General features: G+C 41.7%; 1 protein-coding gene across 2 annotated transcripts in view; it reads left to right on the plus strand.

Annotated features, from left to right (window-relative positions):
* Positions 1-18,798, plus strand: part of RBM12B (RNA binding motif protein 12B) — an 89,606-nt gene extending 70,808 nt beyond the window's left edge. Inside the window, exons 2-3 of one of the 2 annotated variants that reach the window (XR_012220976.1) lie at positions 17,516-17,581; positions 18,336-18,798. The gene's annotated coding sequence lies outside the window, so the exon portion shown is untranslated. The remainder of the gene's footprint in view (positions 1-17,515; positions 17,582-18,335) is intronic. The other variant, XR_012220977.1, reaches the window with a different exon arrangement.
* The last annotated feature ends 1,816 nt before the right edge of the window (positions 18,799-20,614 follow it).

A 20,614-nucleotide genomic window follows, 5' to 3' on the forward strand; every position in this document is an offset into this window, starting at 1 on the left:
TAGGCATCTCTTGCCATCACTGCGAGCTGAAGACCAACGGACGCTGCTGGTCACAGCCACAGTTGTGGCTGAGCATGCATTGCTCATCGTGGCTGCATCACTATGTCTCTGCGACGTACGGCACAAAATAACCTTGTCTTCCCCTTCAGATGACCTATTCAGCTGTGCCTCTATGTTCACGCCAACTGGGATCTAACACCTCATCATCATCCTCTGTGTTATCATATTTCTCGCCCTTGGAATCACCCTCCTCCTCTTCCTGCCCTGACAGCACAGTACAGTCCGCGTGAGCCTCAGATATCTGAGTCTAGTCAGTATCACCTCCCCAAGGGGACAGCTCTTCAGACTCACCCGTCTGTGGTACTGAAGTCAGTTGTACAGTTGGAGAGTTGGGACTCGGGTGGAAGCAAGACTTAATAGCTGCCGACAAAAATCTCAAGGGCTGTCATTGTAGAAGGATCATCTTCTCATTTACACAAGGAATGACAAGAAGCAATGGGCAGGGCCGGCTGTAGGGGCAGGCAGTCCAGGCTGCTGCCTACGGCCCCCGCTCCCCCAGGGGCCCCCAGCTAGCAGCACATCATGCAGCCGCTATGGGGCCCGTGAGGCAGGGGGGCCCGCCTGCCACCAGCGCGACTCCCCCCCCGCCGCATTGAAGTTCACCAGCATCTGCCAGTACATTTCAAAGCAATGATGGAGGAGAGCACGTCAGCTGATGCTCCCTCTCCCATCTTTCCCCTCTGCCTCTGACACTGCGGGTGCACAATGACGTCATCACGCACTCACTGTTTGCCAGGCAGTGCAGCCGCTGACACAGGAGCCAGCAGGGAGCAGAGCAGGGCCCAAGGAGAGGTGAGGATTGTGCTTTTTTTTAATATAACAGTGAGTACTGGACTGTGAGGCCATTCTCAGGGGGGGAGATGTGGGCTGTGTTATATACTTTGTGGGCTATGATATACTACATGGCTGTGTTATATACTACGTGGCTGTGTTATATACTACGTGGTCTGTGTTATATACTATGTGGGCTGTATTATATACTACGTGGCTGTGTTATATACTACGAGGCTGTGTTATATACTATGGGCTGTGTTATATACTACATGGCTGTGTTATATACTATGTGGGCTGTGTTATGTACTATGTGGGCTGTGTTATGTACTATGAGGCTGTGTTATATACTACGAGGCTGTGTGATATACTACGAGGCTGTGTGATATACTACGAGGCTGTGTGATATACTATGTAGGCTGTGTTATATACTATGTGGTCTGTGTTATATACTATGTGGGCTGTATTATATACTACGTGGCTGTGTTATATACTGCGAGGCTGTGTTATATACTATGTGGGCTGTGTTATATACTACGTGGCTGTGTTATATACTACATGGCTGTGTTATATACTACATGGCTGTGTTATATACTATGTGGGCTGTGTTATGTACTATGAGGCTGTGTTATACACTATGAGGCTGTGTGATATACTATGTAGGCTGTGTTATATACTATGTGGGCTGTGTTATATACTATGTGGGCTGTGTTTTATCTACGTGGCTGTGTTATATACTATGAGGCTGTGTTATATACTACATGGCTGTGTTATATACTACGAGACTGTTATATACTATGTGGGCTGTGTTATATACTATTGGGGTATATTATATTCTATGGGGGAGGCTGTGTTATATACTATGTGGCTGTGTTATATACTATGGGGGGTACATTATGCATTATATTCTATGGGGAGGCTGTGTTGTATACTATGGGGGAACATTATATTCTATGGGGAGGCTGTGTTGTATACTATGGGGGGCTACATTATATTCTATGGGGGCTACATTATATTTGATGGGGTGGTGGGCTGTATTACATTCGATGGGGGCTACATTATATTCTATGGGGGGCTGTAATAGATTTTATGAGGGAGGCTTGCATCATACTCTTTGATGGGGTTACATTATATTCTATGGGGAGGTGGGCTGTATTATAATAATAATAATCTTTATTTTTATATAGCGCTAACATATTCCGCAGCGCTTTACAGTTTGCACACATTATCATCACTGTCCCCGATGGGGCTCACAATCTAAATTCCCTATCAGTATGTATTTGGATTATATTCTATTCTATTGGGAGCTACAATATATTCTATGGGGGGCTGTATTATATTTATTATATTCTATGAGGGGGCTACATTATACTATATGCGGGGGGCTGCATTATGTTCTATGGGGGTTAATAATAATAATAATAATAATTTTATATAGCGCCGACATATTCCGCAGCACTTTACATTTTAGAGGGGAATTGTACAGACTATAGACATAACAGTAATCACATAGGTCATAACAGATACCAAGAGGAATGAGGGCCCTGCTCGCAAGCTACAACCTATAAGGCAAAAAGGGAGACACGAAAGGTGGGTGGTAACAGTTGCATTCATTGTACTTACAATATACCTGCATTATACTCTGTGGGGTGGCTGCATTATGCTCTGTTGAGTGGCTGCATTATACTATATGTGGGCTGCATTATACTGTATCAAGGACTATGGGGAATACATTATACTATATGAAGAACTATGGGTTGCATTATACTATGGGAAGTGAATTTTACTACATGGCTTATACTATGTGGAGGAATGAGCAGTATATTTTAATATATGGAGGACTATGAGGAGTGTATTACACTATATGGAGGGCTATGGGAAGTGTATAATACTATATGGAGGACTGAGTGTATTTTAATATATGAAGAACTATAGGGAGTGTATTATACTATATGGAGGACTATGGGGCATATTATATTATATGGAGGACTATGGGGTGTGCATTTTACAATATGGAGGACTGTGGTGCACATTATAATATATGGAGGACAATGGGGTGTATTATACTAAACAGGCAAAATGCTGCATATTCAAAAGTGATTGGATTGTTTATGCCGGAACAAAAATCACTGTTCTCAGCAGCACATCGCCGGTGTAAACTGTAGATGTGCTGTTGATAACATGATACTGTATGGGGACAGATTGATCCATTAGTGATTGTTCTGTCCCCATCATTCTTTCTCAGATGGTGGAAAGAGGCCGGGAAACAAGTGTTGAACGATTTCAATATTGTCGATCACACTCATTTAGCGTCTTGAACTCAGCGCATGTAAATACAACCAAAATGCTTCTGTGTGATGTGCAATATGGTAGCATTTGGGGCCCCATTATAAACTTTGACTAGGGCCCCACTTTGCCTAAAACCAGCCCTGGCAATGGGATAAAACTGAATGGGAGGAGACACAGATTAGATATTAGAAAAAACTTTTTGACAGACTGATCAATGAGTGGAACAGGCTGCCACGAGAGGTGGTGAGTTCTCCTTCAATAGAAGTCTTCAAACTGAGGCTGGACAGACATCTGTCTGAGATGATTTAGTGAATCCTGCTTTGAGCAGGGGGTTGGACCAGATGACCCAGGAGGTCCCTTCCAACTCTATGATTCTAAGGGGAACATGGGTGCCACCTCTGTGGACGGTATTGGGTGTGATGTTGAGGTGGAGGAGGGGCCACTTGAAGCTGCGCTTGCCACACACTCGAGCACATGCTCTTTCTGATCCTCATCAACAAGGCGTACCGCTGTGCGTCTGCGAAAGAAAGGTAGTGGAGTAGCCCATCCAGTAAATGAAGTTGTCAGATGTCTTTGCATAGGATATGACGTTGTTGGTTCACTAGTGCTTTCACTAACCTTACCACCTACACCTTGAACACTAAGCCTAATTCCCCTTCCACCACGGCCTCGCTTTTTCCCAGGCATGTTGCTCAGATAGTGTGGTAGGAGCACAGTGTTAGCAACAAAAAATTAGATTTTAAACTCTGCACCACCTCTGCAAACAGTTGAATTTCAGCCGCAGTAAATTCCAAGGTGAAAGATCGCGTTAGTCACACAAGAAAGAATTGTGTGAGTGTGGATGAGGCCTGTATGAGAAAGAAGATATGCTACCAACAATTTGAAAGTCAATATGACGTTAGGAACAAGAATTTTTTGGTGGCCTCTAGATCAGGCCTCTATAACATAGAAGATGCTACAAGCTATTTGAAAATCAGGTCCCCTACTGTATGACACTAGGAACAAAAGAATTTTCTTGTGGCCTTTGTATCAGGCCTCGATAACACACTACAAACTATTTGAATGTGAAATGTCCCCCACTGTATGACACCAGGAACAGAAAGATTTTTTGTGGCCTCTGTATCAGGCCTCTATAACACACTAGATGCTGCAAACTATTTTAAAGTCAGGTCCCCTACTATATGATGTTTAGCAACAGAAAACATTTTTTGGTTATGTGTGTGAGATCTGCAGACAGCTTAATTTCAACATACAAAATGACAAAGAGTGATATAGTGGGCTGTCTAACTTTTTGCAACTGAAAAAATATATATATATATTTTTTTTTTAATTTGTATGAATTACCACAGCAGTAGATATATACCGAATGACCCCATACAATTTAATTGATATAGTGGTACATATCTGCTGGAAATATGAGCTTCTTGCACAAAGCACTTTATATCTCTTTCTATTAGGAAAATTTTATTTTTTGACCGTTTATTTGCAAAACGGTCATGAATATATGGTGTCTGATACCAGATCAATGTTGAGTTTTTGCACCCAGTACATTATATTGGATTGCACTATTCACTTTATTAACCATTTATTGTGTATTTACACCTACTGTTACTCACTAATGTCCAGGAAGGATGGGAAATCATGAAAAATGAAATTCTCAAAGCATAATTGTTAACAATTCCGAAAAGAGGGAAGAATAGGAAGCATTTAAGGAAACCAGGATGGATGAACACAGAACTTAAGCACATGCTAAAAAGGAAGAAAGAAATGTTTATAAAATGGAAAGAGGGAGGCATATCTAAAGAAGAATATAATGCTGTCTGCAGAACCTGCAGGGCACAAATCAGATTACTAAAGCTGACAATGAATTGAGGCTTGCAAGACGTGTCAAAAGCAATAAAAAGGATTTTGGGGATATGTCAAAAGTAAAAAAAGTCAAAGATGCTATAGGATTTTTACAGGATGAAAATGATGAAATGGTAAGACAGGATGTTGAGAAGGCCGAACTTTTAAATTCCTATTTTGCATCTGTTTTCTCTTAGAAAGAAAATGCAACATCAACTGTTCTTCACTGTCCTATTAAGGGAATAGAAGAATCCAGGATATCTATAAACAGAAATATAGTGAGGAAACACTTAGCTAACCTAAATGAATTCAAGTCTCCAGGTCCAGATGAATTACCCCAGAGTACTGAAGGAGATAGCAGAAGAAATTTTTGAACCCCTCTCCATAATCTTTGAAAATTCTTGGAGAACATGAGAAGTCCCAGAAGACTGGAGAAGAGCAAATGTTGCTCCTATCTTCAAAAAGGGGAAGAAGGTGGACCCAGGCAACTATAGGCTGGAGAGTCTGACCTCTATACAAGGAAAGATCTTTGAACAAATTATTAAACAACATATATGTCAGTACCTGGATAAGAATGAAGTGAAGTGAAGAGTCAGCATGGGTTTGTAACTATTAAGTCATGTCAGACTAACTTAATTTCCTTCTATGACGGTATCACTGATTGGGTGGATCAAGGAAATGCTGTAGATATAGTATATCTTGACTTCAGCAAAGCATTTGACAAAGTATCTCACACAATCCTTATTGAAAAAATGACTAGGTATGGAATGTACAAGGCAACTGTTAGGTGGATTCATAACTGGCTTAGTGATCGGACCCAAAGAGTGGTCATAAATGGCTGCGCATCCAGTTGGAAGAATGTCTCAAGTGGGGTACCATAGGGCTCTGTCCTGGGCCCTGTATTGTTCAACATCTTTATCAATGATTTAGATGAAGGAATTGAGGGTAAACTGATTAAATTTGCTGATGACACAAAGCTAGGAGGGCTAGCTAATACTAGAGAAGAGAGAGCATTCAAAAAGATATAAATAAACTGGAGCAGTGGGCAGCAACTAACAGAATGGTTTTTAACTGGGAAAAATGCAAAGTACTACATCTGGGCAATAAAAATCAAAAATGCATGTACAGAATGGGATGAATAGGGCTAAGCAACAGCACATGTGAAAAAGACTTGGGTATACTAATAGATCACAGACTGAATATGAGTCAGTGTGATGCAACAGCAAAAAAGGCAAATGCAATTCTGGGATGTATTAACAGACACATACAGTCTAGATCGCGTGAAGTCATTATTGCCCTCTACTCCTCTTTGGTCAGACCTGTCATGATCCATGCTGGATCATGACAGATAAAATGCACTAGTAACCTTTCTTTCCTTAAGCTGTGGTGCTTAAAGATAGTTTTTGCCCCCGGTGGCCATTAGGGTCATTGCACTGTGGTGGTTTCAGTTCTAGTTTTGCCCCCGGTGGCCATTAGGGTCATTGTACTGTGGTGGTTTCAGTTCTAGTTTTGCCCCCAGTGGCCGTTAGGGTCATTGCACTCTGCTTTCTTTAGTTTAGTGCATGTGATTACAAAGCAGGTGTGATTGCTCTGGCTCTGCTGTAAAAGAGTGTCAGGTGTTGCAATCAGTGTTGGTGATAGTGGTCATTTCCAACCATCCTTGGTGGAGGAAGGAGCTGGAGAGAGTTCTTTGCAGCACAGTCAGAGTCCTGGTGTGGAAGTAGTCAGAGGGGATTTCCTTGCAGCTCTGACAGAGCTTGGTGGCAGCTATTCAGGAGGAAAGCTGCATTCTGGTGGTGGACTCTGTTGCTGGGAGCAAGAGCAACAGAGCAAAGATAAGTGGTGTTTCCCTGTTTGTATTTTTCCCTGGTTTGTATTAGTACAGCGGTGGGGCCAGTGCCTGCACCACCCAGCTCCCTAGCAAGGGATATGTGTAGGGTGTGCTAGGGTGACAGGTATCCTGATCAGCGCCCGGTGCGGAACCGGCATAGGGAACGTTAGGAGTGTTAGGGACACTGACTCAGGGGAGTGCAGGAGGTCTCCACGTCCCCGTTCCCTATCGCAGGGGCCCACCGTTGTAACTGTTTCCCCTTCCCCCGTGTCTTGTTGTTTTAGTTACCGGCCTGCGGGCTGTGTCACACAGGACAGTTTCATGTGCCGTGTCTTGTTGTTTCAGTTACCGGCCTGCTGGTCGCGTCACATAGGATGGGTCCACGTGACAAGAACTCATCTGGAATACTGTGTCCAGTTTTGTGTGCCACATTTTAAAAAAGACATCAACAAACTGGAGCAAGTTCAGAAAAGAGCGACCAGAATGGTGACCGGTCTGCAAACCCTGTCTTATGAGGAAAGGTTGCATGATTTGGGAATGTTTAGTTTGCAAAAGAGAAGACTGAGAGGAGACTTAAGAGCTGTCTACAAATATCTCAAGGGCTGTCACATTGTAGAAGGATCATCTTTATTCTCATTTGCACAAGGAAAGACTAGAAGCAATGGGATGAAACTGAATGGGAGGAGACACAGATTAGATATTAGAAAAAACTTTTTGACAGAGTGATCAATGAGAGGAACAGGCTGCCACGAGAAGTGGTGAGTTCTACTTCAATGGAAGTCTTCAAACAGAGGCTGGACAGACATCTGTCTGGGATTATTTAGCGAATCCTGCTTTGAGCAGGGAATTGGACCAGATGGCCCAGGAGGTCCCTTCCAACTCTACGATTCTATGACTATGTGTCTGTTGTGTGTATAGAATTTTTCTATACACCTTTTTCAATTTTTTTCACTTATTTTAACTCTCGTCCTTGGCATTTGGATACCACGATTTTGTTTATTTATTGTAAATTTTGTATAGATCGGTACACTTGTGACAATTTATTTGAACACTCTGTTACCATTTTGGAAATATTTTATCATACCTGCATTTTTATAATTTTGTTTGGCGTGGTCACTTCTTGCTAGCTGTGTTATTTTTCACCTATGTTTTACCCAATTATCAATAAAGGTATTTTATTATTATATGTACTAACTTGGCCCATGCAAAATTTTTGCACATTGATCGTCGGGGGCGCAGGGAATTTCAGAAAAAGCAAGCTGGTCAAATGTAAATGTATTTCATGAGCTGATGAACACAGACAGGTATTTATATATGTAGATTGGTAATACAATAAATTGTTTTGATAAGTAGAGGCCAAAAAATGTTTTCCGGTTGAGGTGCCACCTGCAGGTCATTGTGTCTTTCTCTAAGTTTATGAAAATGAATGTTTAAACTGGATTTAGTGATAAAATCATGAATGTGTGGTTTGTTTGACTGTTTTCCTTTTGAAGGGAGCAAGTTTACCTTTCAAATGGTGTATCATGTGTGTGGGGCGAAGTAATGAGCGAAAAAGCAGTGCATGTATACAAATGTGTTGGTAGTGTGCTTTGGGGTACTGTGGTGCCACCTGCAGGTCATTTTTCCTTACTGCAAGTTTATGAAAATTAATGTTTAATCTGTATTTTGTGATCAAATCGTGAATGTGGGGTTTGTTTGGCTATTTTCTTGCTGAAGGGGGCAAGTTTACCTTTCAAATGTGGTATTATTTGTGTGTGTGGGTGCAGTATAAACGGGGATACAAAGGAATCACCGAAAAACAGTGTTTAGAAATAATAGACTAGATTGTGTTAGTCCTATTCTATTCTTGATCACTGATCCAAAACTATTTTGCCATTTTTTTTAATATGCGTTAGGTCTGCAGGCAGTTTCATGTCACCACAGCACTAAATTACAAGGTGGGATACAGCAGGCTGTTTCACATTTAGCTAGTGAAAAAATATTATTTAGAACGCTATACTCAACATGGAGCACAATAGAAACAATGCACAACACACTTGAAGGACATGTGCCCTGCTGGCTTTAGCAACCATCTACAGGAATGGTAACCCGCTACCGCAAGAAATTGTGAATTCTAATGACTTTGTCAATGTTTTGAATCTTTCTAGTTGTACATTGACGAATGAACAATTGCAAATTCTCTCTTTAGGACTAAATTCTGCACCTGATAAGTGATTTGATCTATTCCATACATTATTGGACATAAATAAATTTGTACACAATTTACCCATCAGAAGACACTTTTTTCATCTATGGATTCAATGTCATTTGAATGCAGCAATTCCTCTAATGAATTTCGCAATTTAACTTTTGCTGAACAAATGGCCTTGAAGAATCTTCAGGATTTAAATATGACGGATACATCTAGTCAGAAAACTATTAATAAACCAGAGCGGTTACATACTAAGAACCCAGCTTTATACCCAATTCAGTCGAGGGTGGAATGTATGGACCGTTTCCAGACTGTGATTGAAAGAGAATTGAAACGTTTGGATTCAGCAACCGGTCATCATTGTTACAATGCCAATCTGAATTCGGCTCAATTTAAAGCGATTCAAGAAATCAAAATATGCCAGAAATAACTTAAGATGGCTGATAAAGGTGGTCTGGTTTTATTTATGGATACGGTGACTTACAGTGATCAGATAAATCTTTTGTTACAGGACAATACTACGTACATGAAATTGACTTGTGATCCTTCACGTCATTTTCAAGGAGAAGCATTTAAATTAATAGATGAGGGCTTTGCATTGGGATTTCTCACCACCCTCCATGCGTCCCATATTATTTGGTATTGGCTCAGTTACTGAGGATCTCAGTCAATGGTTGGACTCCTTATTGCAGCCTTTATGTGTGCGTACCCCTGGGTTTCTCAGGAATTCAAAGGATGTTTTGGAACAATTCTCCAATATTGAATGGTCAGAGGGTTTTTGTTGGGTCAGTTGCAATGTAATTGCTTTGTACACTTCGATACCTCAGGATTTGACAATTATGGCTATAGAATTCCATCTCAATGAGTATAGTGATTATATTTCTGATCTTTGCCAATTCATTGTTCATATTTTGCATTTTTTGATGAATCACAATTATCTTTGTTTTGACCAGAACTATTACCCCCAATGCAAAGGAGTATCAATGGGTGGTAAGCATTCACCTTCTGTTGCTAATTTGGTCATGTCCTATTGGGAGGAATTGTTATTATTATTATTACTATTATTATTATACATTTATATAGCGCCATTTATTCCATGGCGCTTTACATGTGAAAAGGGTAAATATAGACAAGTACAATAAACAAGGCACACACAAGTACAGAAGGAGAGAGGACCCTGCCCGCGAGGGCTCACAGTCTACAGGGATGGGTGAGTGTTGTGAATTCCCTTGCTCGAAGTTCTGAGCTGAAGCTCCCTCTGGTGGTTACTGAGAGTAGTGTAGCTGGCCAGGTGGATGGAAGTTCTCCACCTGATGACAATAATTGGGAATCTGGGATTACTGGCTGGGAGCATATAATTGAGCTGGCTGCTCTTGGAGGTTGCTGGTGATTTCCCCCATGTGCATTTGGAGTTCTTTTGTCCCCTGCCTGATCTGCATGATTCAGCTAAGTGATTCTTTTGCTAATCCTTTGCATCTAATCTGGTTGTGCCTATTTTTTGCTTTCTGCTTTGTTGCTAGGGTTCAGCGTGCTCCCTGCTGGGGGCAGCACTGGGCCCTGCTTTATATGTTACAGCTTGTTCAGTCCTCTGGTATGTTAGTATATTTTTGCTTTGCTTCCAGTTTATACCAGAGTGCTGATCTAGCGGGGGTGAGGTCGTGTGACCTCAGGTTTTTTGTATATCAGAAGTGTTGGACTTTTTCAGGGTTTGTGCGTGATTGCAGACAGTATCTTTTCTGTCCTGTCCTGTCCTGTCTAGACAGCTTGGGCCCCACTGTTTGCTCAGTCTGTTCTCTGCCTGTATTTGTGTCTCATCTTGTCTCACCGACAATATATGTTTGGGCACTTCCACAGGCTCCCCCTTTCCTTGGTATGGTATAGCTGCTATGTGCTTAGCGCTTATGGTATGTGCTACTTTGGAGGATGGTCAACCGGCTCAGATGCACCTTTTGTTTTTTACCTCCGTATTATGTCTTTTCACTGACTCACAGGGTAGTTTGATTATAGGTGCATTTCCTCAGTATATAGCAGCCTAATAATTCTGGTATCATAGTGTTTCCATTTGGGCTCTACTCATATGTATATGATATTTTTGATACAACATGATTCTGTCATTCATATAATATATTAACCAGCTGTTTGTCTTTATCTACACTGTACAAGTGTGACAGGGGAGTCTTATAGGGTTATATTACTTACCCCCTTGGGTATACTATAATTGTCATGGTGTGACTTTTTAATGTTTTTAAATTGTGTTTTGGTCTGTCTGAAAATCAATAAAATTTTTATATTTAGTGATTTATTGTGGTGATCCCAGTGTTTGGTCATTAGCTTTTTCTTTCTTTTACTGCATTATTGATCTGTAGTGACTATTGGTGTATCCCTGTATTTATTGTTGGCGGTGCCCTCCTCATCTTCACTATTGCTGTCCTGTCTAGACAGCTTGGGCCCCACCATTTGCTCAGTCTGATCTCTGCCTGTATTTGTGTCTCATCTTGTCTCACCGACAATATATGTTTGGGGGCTGTCTATTCCTTTAGGGATCTGCTCTGGGGCAGTTTAGATTTCACCTTTCTGTCTTTAGGTTTAGTTAGTTCTCTGGCTGTGACGAAGCATCTAGGGCACCGTAGGAACGTTCCACGGCTACTGCTAGTTGTGTGGATAGGATCAGGAGTCTGCAATCCGCTTAGTTACCAACCTCTCTGGTCTTCTGGTGGCTTAGCCTGTTCTTGCCATCCTCCTCGTTGACCCATTCATAACAGAATCACCAGCCAAACCGCAGACTCTAGGGTACTCAAAAGAAGGAAAGAATTGCAAAAAAAAAAAAAAGTGTCAGAATTTTTTTTATATATTTTTTCCTCTGGGGCCATAGGTGGATTTTTTCTTTAATGGAGACTAAGCAATTGTCCGATCGTGTTGAGCGGCTCGCTGCTGAAGTGCGGGGAATTTCTGCCTATCTCGCTCAATCATCTGCTGTAGAACCAAAGATCCCTACTCCTGATGTGTTTTCTGGGGATCGGTCTAAATTTTTGAATTTCAAGAATAACTGTAAACTATTTCTTGCCTTGAAGCCCAATTCATCGGGGAGCTCTGTGCAGCAGGTTAAAATTGTCATCTCCCTGCTGCATGTGATCCCCAGGATTGGGCTTTTCTCTGACACCTGGAGATCCTATTCTGGCTAAAGTGGATGCGTTTTTTCAGGCCCTGGGGTTGTTGTATGATGAACCTAATGCTACTGATCAAGCTGAGAAAACCTTATTGGCTTTGAACCAGGGTCAGGATGCTGCGGAGTTATATTGCCAGAAGTTCCGAAAGTGGACAGTCTTTACTAAATGGAATGATGATGCCCTAGCAGCTCTCTTTCGGAAAGGTCTGTCAGAAACTGTAAACGATGATAAGGTGGGATTTCCTGTCTCCTCTGATCTTAACGACTCCATGTCATTAGCCATTCAAATTGATCGACGTTTACGTGAACGTAAAAGTACGCGAGAAGGCGGTGCTGCCTTTTGAACAAACTTCTGAACCCATGCAATGTGATAGGGTTTTGTCTAGGGCGCAACTTCAAGAGTTTAGAAGGCGTAATAAGTTGTGCTTCTTTTGTGGGGACGCCTCTCATGTTATTTCTGTCTGCCCTAAACGAGAAAAACGTTTTGCTCACGCATTTGCGGTGGGCAGTGTACAGCCTAAGTTCCTGTTGGCAGTTACATTGATCTGCTCCTTGTCTACTTTTTCTGCTAAGGCCTTTGTTGATTCAGGAGCAGCTTTGAATCGGATGGATCTTGACTTTGCCAAGCATTGTGGTTTCCCCATGGTGCCCTTGAGAACCCCTATTCCCTTGAGGGGGATTGATGCTACCCCTTTGGTGGAGAATAAACCCCAGTTTTGGACCCAGGTGGTAATGTGGGTCGCCCCGGACCATCAAGAGAATTGTAAATTTTTGATGTTGCACAATTTACATGATACTATTGTACTGGGTTTTCCTTGGTTACAAACCCATTATCCTATTTTAGATTGGAAATCTCTGTCTGTGGTGAGTTGGGGTTGTCAGTGTGTTCTTGGTGACACTCCTGTTTTCTCCACCTCTCCTCAGTCTCAAGACGTTCCTAACTATTTGGCTGATTTTTATGATGTGTTTAGTGAGAGTAAGTCCGCATCTTTGCCTCCTCATAGGAGTTATGACTGCAAAATTGTGTTAATGCCCGGTTGTAAATTTCTCAAGGGTCGGCTTTTCAATTTATCTGTACCTGAACATGATACTATGTGATCTTATATCAAGGAATCATTGGAGAAGGGTTATATCAGACCATCCTCTTCGCCTTTGGGTGCTGGTTTTTTCTTTGTGGCCAAAAATGATGGCTCATTAAGGCCATGAATTGACTCTCGCTCCCTTAACAAAATCCCTGTTAAATATCAGTACCCGTTACCCCTGATTTCTGATTTATTTTCCAGAGTTAAAAGTGCTTGTTGGTTTACCAAGCTTGACCTCAGGGGGCGTATAATCTTATTCGCATCAAGCACGGGGATGAATGGAAGATGGCGTTTAATACTCCGGAGGGACATTTTGAGTACCTGGTGATGCTTTTTGGGCTCACTAATGGTCCTTCCATCTTCCAATCTTTTATGAACGATATTTTCCGGGACCTAGTGGATAAGTTTTTGATCATTTATCTGGATGATATTTTGATTTTTTCCAGTGATTGGGATTCTCAAGTGGAACATGTCCAAACTGTGTTCCGGATTTTGAGGGAAAATACTTTGTATGTTAAGGGATCGAAATGTGTTTTTGGTGTACACAGGATTTCATTTTTGGGATTCATTTTGTCCCTGTCTGCTATTGAAATGGACCCGGCCAAGGTACAAGCCATTTATGATTGGGTTCAGCTCACTTCTCTGAAGGCTTTTCCGAAGTTTTTGGGTTTTGCTAATTTCTACCGTAAATTTATAAGTAATTTTTCTGGTATTGTTAAACCTCTGACAGATTTGACCCAAAAAGGGAGCTAATGTGGTGAATTGGTCTCCAGAGGCAGTCGCGACATTTCAGGAGCTTAAGCAGAGATTCACTTCTGCTCCGGTTCTACGGCAACCTGATGTTTCACTCCCATTTCAGGTGGAAATAGATGCTTCTGAGACTGGTGCAGGAGCCGTTTTGTCTCAAAGAGATCCGGTAACCTCTAAGATGAACCCCTGTGCCTTCTTTTCTCGGAAATTTTCTCCATCTGAACGTAACAATGAAGTGGGGAATCGGGAATTATTGGCCATGAAGTGGGCATTTGAAGAGTGGAGACATTGGTTGGAGTAAGCTAGACATCAAGTTGTGTTCCTCACCGATCACAAGAATTTGATTTATCTTGAATCAGCCAAGCGCTTGAATCCTAGACAGGCTAGGTGGGCCTTGTTTTTCAAGTGTTTTAATTTTGTGGTCTCCTTTCTTCCGGGCACTAAGAATGTTAAGGCGGACACCCTTTCTAGGAGTTTCTTTGCGGATTCTCTTGACATGACCGAGCCTGCGACCATTCTAAATGAGGATGTAGTTCTTTCCACCATCTCTCCTGATTTGAGATGTGCCCTGGAGGAATTTCAGGAGGATAAACCTGAACGATGCCCTACAGCAAAATTTTATGTCCCTGACCAGTGGAGGAAAAGAGTAATGTCTGAAATTCATTGCTCCGCGTTGGTTGGTCATCCAGGTATCTTTGGTACCAGAGATTTGGTGAGTCAGTCTTTTTGGTGGCCAGCCTTATCTCGTGATGTCAGGAATTTTGTGCAGTCCTGTGGGACTTGTTCTCGGTCTAAGCCCTGTTCTTGTGCTAGTGGTTTGTTGATGCCCCTGCCGGTGCCCAGGAGGCCATGGACCCATATCTCAATGGATTTTATCTCTGATCTCCCTGTCTCTCAGAGAATGACTGTTATTTGAGTGATCTGTGATAGATTTTCTAAGATGGTCCATCTTGTACCACTCCCAAAGTTGCCATCTTCTTCTGAGTTGGTGCCATGGTTTTTACAAGTGGTTCGTTTGCACGGGATTCCTGAGAACATTGTGTCGGACAGAGGGGTCCAGTTTGTTTCCAGATTTTGGAGGGCTTTTTGTTCCAAACTGGGAATTCAGTTGTCTTTCTCCACTGCATTTCATCCTCAGACCAATGGGCAGACTGAGAGAACAAACCAGACGTTGGAGTCCTATTTGAGATGTTTCATATCTGTTGATCAGGATGATTGGGTCTCATTTTTGCCCTTGGCCGAATTTGCGCTAAACAATAGGGCTAGCTCTGCCACTTTGATGTCTCCTTTCTTTTGTAACTTTGGGTTTCATCTTCGATTTTCTTCAGGGCAGGTAGAAGCTTCTGCCTGCCCAGGTGTGGATTCTGTGGTAGAGAGAATGCAGCAGATTTGGGACCAAGCTGTGGATAAGTTGTCCCACTCTCAGGAAAAGGCCCAACGGTTTTTCAACCAGCATAGGACCATTGGTCCCCGGTTTAAAGTGGGTGATGTGGTTTGGTTGTCCTCAAAAAATATTCCCATGAAGGTTGCATCTCCAAAATTCAAGCCAAGGTTTTTTGGACCTTATAAGATTTTGGAAATCCTTAATCCCGTTTCTTTCCATTTGGCTCTTCCAGTTACGTTTAAGATTCATAACGTCTTTTATAAATCTTTGTTGAAAAGGTTTGTGGAGCCAGTCATTCCCATGGCAGCGCCCCCTGACCCTGTACTGGTTAAGGGTAATTTGGAGTATGAGGTAGAGAAGATATTGGATTCTCGTCCGGCTAGACGGAGACTTCAGTACTTGGTCAAGTGGAAGGGTTATGGCCAGGAGGATAATTCTTGGGTCTCTTCTTCTGACATCCTTGCCAAGAGATTGATTCGTGCCTTTCACTGGGCCCATCCTGATCGGCCTGGTGGCGTAAATGAGGGTTCGGTGACCCCTCCTCAAGGGGGGGTACTGTTGTGAATTCCTTTGCTTGAAGTTCTGAGCCGAAGCTCCCTCTGCTCCCTCTGGTGGTTACTGAGAGTAGTGGAGCTGGCCAGGTGGATGGAAGTTCTCCACCTGACGACAATAATTTGGAACCTGGGATTAATGGCTGGGAGCATATAATTGAGCTGGCTGCTCTTGGAAGTTGCTGGTGATTTCCTCCATGTGCATTTGGAGTTATTTTGTCCCCTGCCTGATATGCATGATTCAGCTAAGTGATTCTTTTGCTAATCCTTTGCATCTAATCTGGTTGTGCCTTTTTTTGCTTTGTGCTTTGTTGCTAGGGTTCAGTGTGCTCCATGCTGGGGGCAGCGCTGGGCCCTGCTTCATATGTTATAGCTTGTTCAGTCCTCTGTTATGTTAGTATCTTTTTGCTTTGCTTCCAGTTTATACTAGAGTGCTGATCTGGCGGGGGTGAGGTCGTGTGACCTCAGGTTTTTTGTATATCAGAAGAGTTGGATTTTTTCAGGGTTTTGTGCGTGATTGCAGACAGTATCTTTTCTATCCTGTCTAGATGGCTTGGGCCCCACTGTTTGCTCAGTCTGTTCTCTGCCTGTATTTGTGTCTCATCTTGTCTCACCGACAATATATGTTTGGGGGCTGTCTATTCCTTTGGGGATCTGCTCCGGGGCAGTTTAGATTTCACCTTTCTGTCTTTAGGCTTAGTTAGTTCTCCGGCTGTGACGAAGCATCTGTGGCATCGTAGGAACGCTCCACGGTACTGCTAGTTGTGTGGATGAGATCAGGGGTCTGCAATCTGCTTAGTTTCCAACCTCTCTGGTCTTCTGGTGGCTTAGCCTGTTCTTGCCATCCTCTTCAGTGACCCATTCATAACAGGTGAGGATACACTAGGAGAGGGTAGAGCTGGTTGTGCGGTGGTTCAGTAGACTGAGGATCATTGCAGGCTGAAGGCTTGTCGGAACAGGTGGGTCTTCAGGTTCTTCTTGAAGGTTTCCGTTGTTGGTGAGAGTCTGATGTGTTGCCTCAGAGAGTTCCAGAGTATGGGGGAGGCACGGGAGAAGTCTTGTATGCAGTTGTGGGAAGAAGAGATGAGGGGGGAGTAGAGAAGGAGATTTTGAGAGGATCGAAGGTTGCGTGTGGGTAGGTACCGGAAAACCATGCCACAGATGTATGGAGGAGACAGGTTGTGGATGGCTTTGTATGTCATGGTTAAGGGCAATAAGAAGCCAGTGAAGGGCCTGGCATAGGGGGGAGGCTGGGGAATAGCGGGGAGACAGGTGGATTAGTCGGGCAGCAGAGTGTAGGATGGACTGGAGTGGTGCCAGAATGCTGGAGGGGAGGCCAGAGAGTAGGAGGTTGCAGTAGTCAAGGCGGGAGATAAGGGTGTGCACTAGTGTTTTTGTGGTTTCATGGTTTCTATATTCTGTTGACAATCCTATTTTGTCTTGCATCTTCTGGTGTGGCAGATACATCGATGATACACTCTTCATATGGAGGGGTGATGTGTCTGCCATACCGGAATATGTTACATTTCTAAATTCCGATCATTTTAATTTACGATTCACTCATGTTTTTTATTTTTCTTCTATATCTTTTTTAGATCTGTCATTGAAGGGTAGTGTGGGAAAACCTATCATTATTTCTACCTTTTCAAAACCGTTGTCAGGTAATAGTATCCACCACGCCACCAGCAGCCACCCTCAGCATACGATAAGACCTATACCAGTCAGTGAGCTCACACGAATCACGAGGAATTGCAATGATATTTCCATTTTAAGTCAGGAAATTGAGTCATGTTGGGACAAATTAAAAATGAGGGGTTATACTAAATGGACTTTGGATAGGGCAATGCAGATTGTGTGGAAAAAGAAGCGATGTAATTTGATTGCATCAAAATTGTCTACTAATGATGCTTTGAATAGGAAACCAGTTTTGTCAATCCAATAAAGTCCGCAGTTTTGTGCAATAAAGTCCATTATTCATAGACATATTCCCATCTTGTATGAGAATTATATATTGTCCTCTGTATTATCATCTGGATGCCACAGTGTAGCCAAAAGAGCTACCACTATGGGTACTATTATTTCCCGGAGTTTTTTTAATCCCATCAAAAAACATAGAACCTGGTTACATCATCCGTGTTTTTATAAGTGCGGCAATGCAATATGCAGGACGTGTGCACATTCCACTATTACACATGCTTTTTCGGATAGTGAAAATGCTAAACACTATAAAATACAACAGTACATCAATTGCAATTCAAAGAATGCCATTTATTTAATTAGGTGCACAAACTGTAATCTTAGTTATGTGGAAATTTAAAAATAAGGATTTCATAACACATTCCTGATGTTGTATCTTCTATCAATTCTAATCGCACTATGTCCTTTGCTTCTAAACATTTTATTACTTACTATCAGAGAAACACAGCATCGCTGAAAGTTACCGGCATTGAAAGACTGATGACATCACCAAGAGGCGGGGATATGAAGAAGTCATTGATGACAAGGGAGACGTACTGGATTTTTTGTCTTGGAACTTGCTACCCTGTGGGTCTCAATGCTCACAGGGAAATTATGTATCATTATTAATGTACAACTATTGCGCTGTCTCATTTTCCATATTTGGATATGATTGGTGTCTTTTGTGATAATGCTTGTTGCTTTTGTTTTTAATTACCATACTTTATCACATGATTGTGTTTGATGTCTTTCATTGGTTGAATCTTATATAAAATTATTACATCATTTCTTGTTTGTATATTTGAGAAAGAACACTCTACTGTGTTCGAAACGTGTAACTGCTACAATTGCTCATGTGAACTGTGTTTTAACATGACTCCTTTTTATAATTAACACAATAAATTTTGGATTTTACTGGAAACTGGAGCATTTTCCTTTTTGTAGCCCTGCAGGCTTTGTCTGTGGCCAAAAAAAAAAATGCTGGAAGGTAAATTTAACAGCCACACTGGAAACTAGCTAGCTACACTATCTGACTGATACACAATTGCCTAGCTAACTAGCTAAAATCTTGCTGCTAACAGTACCAGCGTCAGGAGCATACTCTCTGCGCTGTTACAGTGTCAAAATGGCACTAAACCAAGATGTCTGCTCTTTATATGGAGAGACGTGATTTCAGCAGCCAATGACACAAGCTGTTGTGTCAGGATATTGTTGATGTTTTCTGCGCCCTGATTGGCTAGCTGCAATGTGCACACAAAGTTAGCCTCTGAGCTCTGCAAACGCCTCTCCTCTCATCAAAAACGTGCCAAACGCTCATGATACCCCACCATTATCATTGCTAAAGTGCTGAAAATACTTTTGTGGCAACGCAAATATTTTCCCGCACTTTTACTGAATTTTACCAATTTTTACTGATTTTATAAAATTTTGCTCGTGTTTCCGATCACAAATTCGAATGTGCCATATTCGTGCCGAATTTATGTTTGGCGATTGTTTTCCGAACAAATTCGCTCATCACTAGAGATTACCCATATGGTGTGCTGCAATGTGTCCTATGTTTTTACAGACTTTTACAAACGCTGAATTTCAGGAAAGCAAAGTTTGATCAGCTTAGAGAGGACCTTCGCCGAATTGATTGGGACAATGTCCTCAAAAATAGGAGCACAGAAAATAAAAGGGAAATATTTAAATCAGTTTTACACACCCACTGCTTTTTGCTATTAGACCCTATTGAATAATGAATGTTTTGAATTTTCTCCAAAAGTAAAGTAGTTGCAAACTCATCCTTCTAGAGTCTTGTTTGGGCTCATGAGAGGAGTAGAAAAATGTCAAAAATTTCAATCCTGCACGATTCTACCAAGAAATGTGAGTGTCCATTCAAACCGCTGCTTTTTGCTATTGGGCCCTATTGAATAATGAATGTTTTGAATTTTCTCCAAAAGTAAAGTAGTTGCAAACTCATCCTTTTAGAAACTTGTTTGGGCTGTTGAGAGGAGTAGAAAAGCATCAAAAATTTCCATCCTGCACGATTCTACCAAGAACTGTGATTGTTCATTCAAAACGCTGCTTTTTGCTATAAGACCCTATTGAATATTGAATGTTTTGAATTTTCTCCAAAAGTAAAGTAGTTGCAAACTCATTCTTCTAGAGTCTTGCTTGGGCTCATGAGAGGAGTAGAAAAACGTTAAAAATTTCAATCCTGCATGATTCTACCAAGAAATGTGAGTGTTCATTCAAACCGCTGCTTTTTGCTATTGGTCCCTATTGAATAATGAATGTTTTGAATTTTCTCCAAAAGTAAAGTAGTTGCAAACTCATCCTTCTAGAGTCTTGTTTGGACTGTTGAGAGGAGTAGAAAAACATCAAAATTTTCAATCCTGCACGATTCTACCAAGAAATGTGAGTGTTCATTCAAACCGCTGCTTTTTGCTATTGGGCCCTATTGAATAATGAATGTTTTGAATTTTTTCCCCAAAGTAAAGTAGTTGCACACTCATCCTTTTAGAAACTTGTTTGGGCTGTTGAGAGGAGTAGAAAAACGTTAAAAATTTCAATCCTGCATGATTCTACCAAGAAATGTGAGTGTTCATTCAAACCGGTGCCTTTTGCTATTGGTCCCTATTGAATAATGAATGTTATGAATTTTCTCCAAAAGTAAAGTAGTTGCAAACTCATCCTCCTAGAGTCTTGTTTGGACTGTTGAGAGGAGTAGAAAAACATCAAAAATTTCAATCCTG

The sequence above is a fragment of the Dendrobates tinctorius genome, unplaced genomic scaffold (assembly GCF_039654945.1).
Source record: "Dendrobates tinctorius isolate UK_male_01 unplaced genomic scaffold, ASM3965494v1 ptg000165l, whole genome shotgun sequence".
Taxonomy (NCBI): Eukaryota; Metazoa; Chordata; class Amphibia; order Anura; family Dendrobatidae; genus Dendrobates; species Dendrobates tinctorius.